Source organism: Equus caballus, chromosome 3 (genome assembly GCF_041296265.1).
Source record: "Equus caballus isolate H_3958 breed thoroughbred chromosome 3, TB-T2T, whole genome shotgun sequence".
NCBI lineage: Eukaryota > Metazoa > Chordata > Mammalia > Perissodactyla > Equidae > Equus > Equus caballus.
In genome coordinates this window covers 65,049,224-65,059,832 of record NC_091686.1, presented here as the reverse complement: position 1 = coordinate 65,059,832, position 10,609 = coordinate 65,049,224, and the positions used below count along the sequence as shown (strand labels likewise).

The 10,609-nt window shown below is 39.6% G+C and overlaps 1 pseudogene; it reads right to left on the bottom strand.

Moving 5' to 3' along the window:
• Positions 1-10,096: 10,096 nt before the first annotated feature.
• On the bottom strand, positions 10,097-10,400 carry LOC106782991 (peptidyl-prolyl cis-trans isomerase A pseudogene; annotated as a pseudogene).
• Between the last annotated feature and the right edge of the window lie 209 nt (positions 10,401-10,609).

Here is a 10,609-nt window from a genome sequence, read left to right as displayed (position 1 = left end):
CCTTAGCTTCATGCCCTGATGACCCTCAACCTCCTGCTGCTTTGATACTGACCAGGCTGAGCTTCAACACTCTATTGCATCCCACAGGAAGCCCTGCAGTTTTAGCACATTCCACAGGATGTGTGCTTCCTTCCTTAACTACTCTCAAAACTGTGGCTGATAAGCTCACCATTGTCTTGATTAGGGATATTTGCTGATGGGAACCAAAACCCCTCAACACAGCTCTATGCGTGTAGGTGGGAAGGGATTCAGGCGATAGCAAGGAATCTAAATTCAGAACATACAGTCCTATTTCACAAAAAGTATAAAGTCATTTGACAGCTATTCTTTCTGAGATCAGATGATCTCTCACCTCTGTTTCTCTGAGTATGTCCATTTGTTCCTTCTTCTCTATCCTAACCATTTCTGGTCTTTCCAAGGCTTGAGGTTCTCTCTCCCACAGTTCTCACCTGAGGCTTTGATTTGCCATGGTGCCATGTTTGCCCCAATGCTCCCATAGCTGAGAGCTCCTCTGTAGAATATGAATAGCCTTGATCTCTGTATTTTAGTTCAACTTCTGAAATGAAAACATGTAACAGGCTCAGCCTTGGTTCAGTCAGCTGTGGACAGGAAAGTGGAATCACCTGAGACAAGCATGACCAAAGGGTAGAAGGCAGATTCTCTTATAATGGATTATGAGTGGGAAGATGACTGACATATCTAGTACAGACATAATCTTTTTTTATATTTTTAACCCAGTCCAAATTTGGGTTGAGCAGAGTTAGTTCTGGAATAGTGTGAGAGTTAAACTTCTGGTTAGTTGCAAAATACTATCTGACCAAATACTGTAACTGGTACCAGGGGTGATCCCCCAAAAGGTCAACTGCTCCCGTGGCCAGGTAACTTGCTGCCTCTTGCCTTCATCCACTCATGCTCAAGAATTGGCAGCTGCAGACTCATCTACAGAGGTATCAAATTCTGGAAATGTGATGATCTTAACCCGTAGATTCTGTCTTGTTTTGGACATAGTTTCTTCACATCTCCTTTTGAAATCTATGCTTTCCATCATGTTCCTTTGAATGACATCATCTGTGGGTGTCATTTAGAAAAACAAAAATATGCATTACAAATTTACCTACAGCAGGAGTAGATTGAGGTTTCTGTGGGGCTTGAGACTTACAAAATTTTAGAAACATTTTTAAAGAAAAAAGAATACAAAATTATCAAGACAAAAGTAGGTATGAAGTTGATTCTCTGTTTCAAGTGGGAAATAGAAACACAACAGGTATCTTTTAAATAAAAGCTTCTTAAATTTCATTGGGCATAAAAATAACATGGTAATCTAATTAAAATATTGATTCCTAGACAAGAATGCCCACTCTTAACACTTCTATTCGACATAATACTGGAAGTCCTAGCCAAAGCAATGAAGTAAGTAAAAGAAATAAAAGGCATCCAAACCAGAAAGGAAGAAGTAAAATGGTCTCTGTTTGCAGATGACATGATATTATATACAGAAAACCCTGAAGATTCCACCAAAAACCCTGCTAGAACTAATAAATGAATTCAGTAAAGTTGCAGTATATAAAGTCAATATACAAAAACTAGTTGCATTTTTGAGGCTGGCCCAGTGATGCAGCAGTTAAGTTCACGTGCTCCAGTCCAGTGACCCAAGGTTCGCTGGTTTGGATCCCAGGCAGGGACCTACCCACAGCTTATCAAGCCATGGTGTGGTTGATGTCCCATATATAAAATAAAGGAAAATGGACACAGATGTTAGCTCAGGGCCAATCTTCCTCAAAAAAAAAAAAAAAATCAGTTGCATTTTTATATACTAACAATGAACTATTGGAAAGAGAAATTAAGAAAACAATCTCATTTATAATAGCATCAAAAAGAATAATATACTTAGGAGTAAATTTAACCAAGGAGTGAAAGATCTATACATTGAAAACTACAAGACATTGATGAAAGAAATTGAAGAAAACACAAATAAATGGAAAGATATTCTATGCTCATGGATTGGAAGAATTAATATTGTTAAAATGCCCATACTACCCAAAGTAATCTACAAATTCAATGCAAAATTCCTATCAAAATTCCAATGGCAATTTTCACAGAAATAGAGAAAACAATCCTAAAATTTGCATGGAAACACAAAGGACCCCAAATAGCCAAAGCAATTTTGAGAAAGAAGAACAAAGCTAGAGGCATCACACTTCCTGATTTCAAACTATATTACAAAGTCATAGTAATCAAAACAGCATTATGTTGGCATAGAAATAGATACTTAGATCAATGGAACAGAATAGAGCCCAGAAATAAACCCATGCTTATATGGTTAATTAAGTTTTGACAAAGGCACCAAGAATATACAATAGGGAAAGGATAGTGTCTTCAATAAATGGTGCTGGGAAAACTGGACAGCCACATGCAAAAGAATGGAATTGGACCCCTATCTTATACTATGCACAAAAACCAACTCAAAATGGACTAAAGACCTGAATGTGAGACCTGAAACTATAAAACTCCTAGACGAAAACATAGGAGGAAAGCTCCTTGACATTGGACTTGGTAATGATTTTTTTAAAAAATTTCTTTGGAGGAAGATTAGCCCTGAGCTAATATCTGCTGCCAATCCTCCTCTTTTTTTTTGCTGAGGAAGACTGGTCCTGAGCTACCATCCATGCCCATCCTCATCTACTCTATATGTGGGATGCCTGCCACAGCATGGCTTGACAAATGGTGCATAGGTCCACACCTGGGATCTGAACTGGTGAACCCTGGGCTGCCAAAGTGGCACGTGCAAACTCATCTGCTGTGCCACTGGGCCGGCCCCTTGGCAATGATTTTTTTAATTTGACACCAAAAGAAAAGGCGACAAAAGCAAAAATAAACAAGTGAGACTACATTAAACTAAAAGCTTTTGAACAGCAAAAGAAACCATCAACAAAATGAAAAGGCAACCTATGAAATGGGAGAAAGTATTTGCAAAACACCTGGTCCAATACAGGGTTAATATCCAAAATATAAGAGGAATTCAACTCAATAGGAAAAAACAAATAACCCAATTAAAAAGTGGGCAAAAGACCCAAATAGACATTTTTCCCAAGAAGATGTACAAATGGCCAACAAATACGTGAAAAGGTGCTCAACATCACTAATCTTCAGGGAAATGCAAACCAAAACCACAATGAGATACCACCTCATACCTGTTAGGATATCTGTTATCAAAAAGATGAGACAGCAAATGTTGGTGAGATGTGGAGGAAAGGGAACCCTTATATGCTGTTGGTGGAATGTAAATTGGTACAGCCACTATGGAAAACAGAATGGGTTACTCAAGAAATTAAAGGGGCCGGCCCCGTGGCTGAGTGGTTAAGTTCACGTGCTCTGCTTTGGTGGCCCAGGGTTTCACTGGTTTGGATCCTGGGCACGGACATGGCACCACTCATAAAGCCATGCTGAGGCAGCATCCCAGATGCCACAACTAGAAGGACCCACAACTAGAAATACACAACCGTGTACCAGGGGGCTTTGGGGAAAAAAATTAAAAAAAAATCTCTAAAAAAAAAAAAAAATTAAAAGTACAACTGCCCCATGATCCAGCAATCCCACTTCTGGTGTTTATCCAAAGAAAATGAAATCATTATCTCAAAGAGATATATGTGAACTCCCATGTTCATTGCAGCATTATTCACAATAGCTAAGGTATGGAAACAACCTAAGTGTCCATCAACAGATGATACATAAAGAAAACGTGGTATACATATACAATAAAATATTATTCAGTGTTGGAAAAAAGGAAATCCTGCCATTTGCAACAACATGGGTAAACCTGGAGGGCATTATGGGAAGTGAAATAAGCCAACCAGAGAAAGCAAATACTACATGATAACACTTATATGTAGATTCTAAAAAAAAAGTAAAAATAGAAGCAGAGAGTAGAATGGTGGTTGCCACGGGTCGGGGTTGGGGGAAATGAGGAGAGGTTGGTAAAAGGGTACAAACTTTCAGTGATAAGAAGAATAAGGTCTGAGGATCTAATGTATAACATGGTGACTATAGTTGATCACACTATATTGTATATTCAAATTTGCTGAGAGTAGAACTGTTGTTCTCACCACACACAAAAAAAGAGGTACAGAGCCAGCACTGATGGCCTAGTGGTTAAATGTTTGGTGGGCTCCACTTTGGTGGCCCAAGTTTGGTTCCCGGGTGCTGAACCACACCATTTGTCTATCAGTAGCCATGCTGTGGCAGTGGCTCACATAGAAGAACTAGAAAGACTTACAACTAGAACATGCAACTATGTACTGGGGCTTTGGGGAGGGGGAGAAAAATAGCGAGGAAGATTGGCAATAGATGTTACTTGGGGCAAATCTTTCCCAGGAAAAAAAAAACTCCATCTTTAAAAAAAAAAACGGTACATATGTGAGGTGATGGATGTGTTAATTAACTCGAGTGTGGGAATCTTTTCACAATGTACACATATATCAAATCACATTATATACTTTAAATATATTACAATTTTATTTGTCAATTATACCTCAGTAAAGCTGAAAAAACCCGTACATGTGAAAAAGATGTTTGTAAGAGTGTTACTTGCTTGCCACATTGAAGCAAAAAAACAAAAACAAAAACAAAAAAACACCAGATTCCTGGGTCCACTCCCAGCCTACTGAATAAGAATTTCTGAGGTTAGGTCCTGAATCTGCATGTCACCACCTGCATCCTCAGGTAGTCTGAAGACCATGTTTTGAGATAAACTAAGCAACCACTGTAGTGAATTAATAAGAATTTAATGATACATTTTCCTTTTTTATACATTTACCAGGGATTCTAATTATTATCACTGTATGAAAGAAAGCATACAATTTTGTATCCAATCTTTAAGGGGAATTTGTCATAAACTTATATTTTTATTTAGCTGCTTTATAACAAGAAAGGATAAACCAGTGAAGAGAAGGCAAATCTGAAGCTTCAAATGATAATAATGAATATCATAATATTTCACGGGATATTTACATTGTTTGGGGGAGAAAACACCCCGTGGATGTCATTTTTCCATGTCATAAAATAAGAAGTAAACACATGAATACTAAATATAACTTTTTAAAAAATAAGATTAATTTTAAAAAATTATTCCAAATAAGACAATGGTTGTGTTTTATAACATATTCTGTATTTGTTTCACAAAATGTTTATGATACATGTATAATACATACACACACATACACAAAGATTTAATAATAGAATAAATAAACTTTGGTTAATCTTATAAGAATACTTTTTTAAGTGAATTAATGGTCTTATCACATTAACTGATTGCTAATATCCAAAAAATACATATCTGAAGAGATGACCTACATATTTATTTGTGATAGAAAAAAAATCAGTAATAGAGTTTACTGAATGAAATTACAAAACTAATTTGACAGCCTAAACTGTAGTACTTAAGCAAAAGCTCTGTGGAATTCAAATTTACAATTAAAACATTCCTGAGTTAAGAAAAAAAAAAAGCCTGACTTTATAGCTTCAGGGAAATATTGTTAAGTAAATTTAGGGGACTTCCAGAGGTAGCAAAATGAGGAGGGGAAAGCCATAGAATTATCACATTTTTCCTGCTAACTGGAGCTCAAATTCTTGGGACATAGCCATGGAATTTCTGCCTTGAAGGCTGGTTCCTCCTGAGGGTCCAGATCCCCCTGGACCTAGAAAATAAAGGACAGAAGTATCACCTCAGATTTGGGAATCAGAAATCAGATCCTAAGGGGTTGGGGAGGCATAAGTCAGCCAAGGATACAGAGTTCTCTGGAACAGAGCTTTCTTGGGACACGAAGCATGTTTATCTTGGACTTAAAACTTTCTAGCTCCAAATGGAAAAAAAAAATTGTTCTTTATTAAAAACGTCTCCCTCTGCCAGAATGTCAGGAAACAACTGAGTCGTGCAAAGCCTGAGGATCTGTGGCTCATTTGCAAAGTTCCCCTTCTTCGTCTGCTGTCAGTGCCTCCCTGGCCCTGCGCCAGGCCCAGGTTCTCCGTTCTCCCACCGTGCTAAGGACAAAGGCACATCTGGAGTGTAGGCTGCCTCCTCCAGTGAGTTCGTCTACCTCCTCCAGTTAGGTCAGCATGTCCCAAGAGAATCCTTGGGACACAGAAAGCATGTTGTGCCCAGTGAATGCAGCCCTGTTGCAGGCCTGCCTCAGAACGTGTCATTAAACAATATCATAGCTCTCTGCTTCCTGGAAAGGGTCCTGTGTGAGTTTTAAAGCTGTAACATGATTTACAACCTTATTAACTTTCGTTGCAAACTTGATCACGTACAGAATGCTCTTTAAACCAGGAGTAAACCTGTGCTACATTGAGTGGGGTTGTGTTCATTTGTGCAGTTGTACTTGACCATAGTGGAGTAAAGTTAAATTCTAAGCTCTCAAACAAAAATTTCCAAATGTGGTACCTATTCCTGCACAGCCTCTTTTGGATGGTACCTATATATTTGCCACTATCACTTTTAAAATTGGTTTCCAATAGAGTTTGAGGTGCTGGATCTAGAGTAATCTGATTTGCCTTCTGAGACATAGAAACTGAAGTGTGTGGTAGCCTTCAGGTAGAGCAGAGCGTCTTGGCCTCAGCACTGTTCATGTTTTGGGCTGAATAATTCTTTGTTGAAAGAGTTGACTTGTGCCTGGAAGTGTGTTTAGCAGTGTCTGGTTTCCTCTAGGCCTGGAGCTTGCTGAATGCTGTAGCCCAGGCAGCGTCAACAACAGTTTTGTTTTGTTTTATTTCCACCTTCAAGCATTAAGATCTCCGGCCCCTTCCCTTAAACGGAAGGCTTGGAGCTCTGATCTAATCATTGCCAGGATCTAATCAGCAGGCCAAGAGCTTCAACCCACTCCTTTACGTTTCTGTTTTTTATTTATTCTATTCTGTGAGCTACCCCATATCTTTCTAATGAGTTCATTTCACGCTATTGATTTTTTCCCCCAATTCAGTAAATAGCAACGTCATTCTTCCAGTTGCTCAGACCAGCAACTTTGGAGTCATCTTTGACTCCTCTTTTTTTCTCATATGCTGTGTCACTCAGGGTCCTGGCAAGATACAGATAGCACACTAAAGGGGTATCTGAGGAAAATTCGATAAATTATTTACAATTGTGGGGTCAGGTTAAGGGAAACTAATCAGAAATGGTGAAGCACCCAGGAGGTAGTCACCATGGGAAGCCATTACTACTCCTTGGCGGCAAGGAGCCAAAGGTGGGGAGGGTTTACCTGAACCAGCCAGGGCTGTAGCTATAGTGTTAGCACCGCTGCGTTAACTGATACAGGCACAGTCAAAAGAGAAGCCATCTTATAGAAGAAAGCCATGTTGGAACTATGATTAACCCTGACTCAGCAGCCCCTTTGAATCTTTGCTTTAGTTTGCCTAGATAAGTAAGGATCTGTCTCCAGGGTATTTGCAGGCTCTGTAGATTTTATGGCCCCTCCCAGCTGCCATAAGATGAGAACTTTATTCTTTTGAGTTCTCTAGGAATGTGATGGCCTCTGGACAGAGATTCTGTGCTGATATCCCTGACAACTGAAGGATCTGATGTGGCAACTCCCAGTCTGCAACACCAGAGTGTTCAACATTTACTAACCCTCTTCTCTATAACCCACTGGCCTATATAACTGCTTCAAGATTCTGTGCCCCCCTGAAGCTGGTTCTTTTGGACAATAGTTGGCCATGTTCCCTCTTGCTAGCAAGCTGTAAGAAAAAATCCCTTTCTCTCCTACCTCCTTGCCTCTTGACTATTGGCTTGTCTTGTGGCAGGCAGATGACCCCCCTTGGGCAGTAACCATAGTAGGTGGCTACCTGACAGGAGTTGCGGCCTTTGGCAGAGAAGGGCAGCCATTGCCAAACTATAGCCTGGCAGAGGAGCCAGGAGAATAAACATCCTCGTCTTGTCCTCCTCCTGCCCTGCAGTCTCCTTCTTGTTCATTTTATTGTCTGAACTCAACCAAAGGGGGACAGGAGACTCCAGGTGTGTGGTCTTTGGAGGGCAGACTTCCAGGCTATGGGAAGGATTGGAGAGTGGATCTGAAGGGGCAGTCAGAGACTCCCTGTACACCCTCATTAGCAAATCTGTCAGCTCTATCTCAAAATATATCTGGAATCCAACTCTCACTTACTACCTCCCGCATTATCTCCCAGTCCAAGCTAGTATTTCTCAGCTGGACAACTGCATTAGCCTCCCCCTTCTATCCCTTTACCCACCTTTATTTTTTTACAGCACTTATGACCCCCTAAAAAGTTATATATGAATTTTTTTTTTAGGAAGATTAGCCCTGAGCTCACATCTGCTGCCAATCCTCTCTTTTTGCTGAGGAAGATTGGCCCTGAGCTAACATCCGTGCCCATCTTCCTCTACAGTATATGTGGGATGCCTACCACAGCTAGGCTTGCCAAGCAGTGCCATGTCTGCACCTGGGATCTGAACCAGAGAACCCTGGGTTGCTGAAGTGGAATGTGTGAACTTAACTGCTGCGCCACCTGGCCGGCCCCCTATGTGGTTTTTTAATTTGCTTATTGTGTGTCTCTCTCCACTGGAATGAAAATTCCATGATATCACAAATTTAATCTTTTTTTTTTTCCTGAGGAAGATTTGCACTGAACTAACATCTATGTCAATCTCCCTCTATTTTGTATGTAGTTCGCTGCCACAGCATGGCTGCCAACAAGTGGCATAGGTCCATGCCCGGGAACCAAACCTGGGCTGCCAAAGCAGAGTGTGCAGAACTTAATAGGCCATGAGGCCGGCCTGAATCTGTTTTTTTTAATGCTATGAAATTCCTTATACATTGTAGGCTGGCAATACATATTTAATTAATTAATCCTTAATTTAATCTGATTTGGTTTCTGTTGCTTTTATCCAAAGAACCTTAGATGATTGTCTCAAACCTTTGGTTAACCCTATGACAAATTTTTTTAAAGAAGAAAATTTATCAGTTTTTACTAATTTATTACTTTTATTCAGATAGTTTTTCAAATATCAACTTGCTGTCCCATTTAACTAAATCCAGTCCTTCCTCTTTCCAATCAGACTCTAAATAGTTTACGTAGATTTCCACTTTTCTCCTCAGATCCAATATCATTTCATCCTTTCTCTCACCTCCCTCTCAAGTAGATTTTCTCCCATTGTCTGTATTTTTTCCAATGATGTCTATATTCTTTTGGGCTCAAGAGTTTAAAACAGTGAAGTTATTTTTTAATGCCTCCATTTTCTGTACCCCTCAACTGCAATTATTTCCTGAATTCTATAATTTTTTTCCAGAACTCATTTCTCAGAGTTCTTTCTTTTCATTCTCACTGTTATAATCAATGTCTTTTTTACTATAGGCTAAGATTATTTCAACAGCCACCTTACTTGTCTTCAAATTCCAGGTTCCCCCATTCCTACATAAGGATTAATATATCTAGAGCATTGCTAATATCACGTAGTTTTAGAATGTGACTCCAATTAATAATAATTACAACATCAACAACTAATACAGTGGTCTCCCCTTATCCATGGGGGATTTGTCCCAAGACACACAGTGGATGCCCCAGTAGATGCCTGAAACCAGGGATAATACCAAATTCTACATATACTATGTTTTTTTCTATACGTACATACTTAAGATAAAGTTTAATTTATAAATTAGGCACAGTAAGAGGTTAACAACAATAACTAATGGTAAAATAGAACAATTTTAATAATATACTGTAATAAAAATTATGTGAATGTGGTCTCTCAAAATATCTTATTGTTCATACTGTACTCACTCTTCTTTTTCTTGTGATAATGTGAGATGATAAAATGCCTAGCTGATGAGATGAAGTGAGGTGAATGACGCAGGCATTGTGACTTAGCCTTAAGCTACTATTGACCTTCCGACCATACGTCAGAGGGAGGTCCATCTGACAGAGGATAAGGGGGTACTACTTCATTCATTGAGTACTTGCTATGTGCTGGCTGCTTTACTAAGTTCTTTTTACATGGATTAATTATTTTAATTCTCAGAAGAATCCTAGAGATATACAATTGAACCGTTGGAAGAATTTTATTTTTTAATTTTTTCTCTACAAGTCAAATTTATTAGATTTGTCCATAGTCAGCAATGGTGAGCTTCTTGCTGGTCTTGCCATTCCTGGGCCCAAAGAGCTCCATGGCTTCCCCAATATTGATGCCCTTTTTCACTTTACCGAAGACCACATGCTTGCCGTCCAACCACTCAGTCTTGGCAGTGCAGATGAAGAACTGGGAACCATTTGTGCTGGGTCCAGCATTTGCCATGGACAAGCTGCCAGGACTAAGGATGAAATTCTCCATCAAATTTCTCCCCATAGATGGACTTGTTGCCAGTGCCATTATGGCATGTTAAGTCACCACCCTGGCACATAAATCCTGGAAAAATTCCGTGAAAGCAGGAACCTTTATAACCAAATCCTTTCTCCGCAGTGCTCAGAGCATGAAAGTTTTCTGCTATCTTTGCCCTCAGCAGCGATGTCAAAGAACACAGTGGGGTGGGCTGCGCAGATGGCCCTGGGCAGTGACATTTGCAAGACCGAATTTTAGAACATTTAGGAAACTCCTAGGATCACCCAGCTA